General features: G+C 35.4%; 1 protein-coding gene across 8 annotated transcripts in view; it reads right to left on the reverse strand.

Annotated features, from left to right (window-relative positions):
• Positions 1–455, reverse strand: part of LOC116700184 (complement C3) — a 134,518-nt gene that overhangs the window by 17,888 nt on the left and 116,175 nt on the right. The window lies entirely within an intron of this gene.

Here is a 455-nt window from a genome sequence, read left to right on the forward strand (position 1 = left end):
CACACACACACACACACACACACACACACAGTCAGATAACTTTCTGAACTTTCTAAAACATATTTTTCCTCCCAACCATGAACTGTGCTTGACTAACATGCTATGACTATCACTATGTAGCAGCCATCATTAGTGGCTCTCAGTTGCATCTTTATTTAAAAGTTTTTCTCAATTGCTTTAAGTCCCACTATACTAAAGTAGAAAGCTGTTTTCACATTCAACTGCTGAAGTGGAAAAGGTATCTCTGTCATCTGTAAAAACCAATTGTGGTCCGGTATATACCAGTATGCAACTTACTGCACACTGGCTGGCAGTATCCAGCAGAAATTTAATTGATTTGCATATTCATAGATTCTAGATTGTAAAGAAAGAATTATAAACAATGGAATATATATCCGAACATAGTTAGACACCGTCTAAGTATATATGTATATATATATATATAGACTCCAGCG

The sequence above is a fragment of the Etheostoma spectabile genome, chromosome 2, assembly GCF_008692095.1.
Source record: "Etheostoma spectabile isolate EspeVRDwgs_2016 chromosome 2, UIUC_Espe_1.0, whole genome shotgun sequence".
NCBI classification, from domain to species: domain Eukaryota; kingdom Metazoa; phylum Chordata; class Actinopteri; order Perciformes; family Percidae; genus Etheostoma; species Etheostoma spectabile.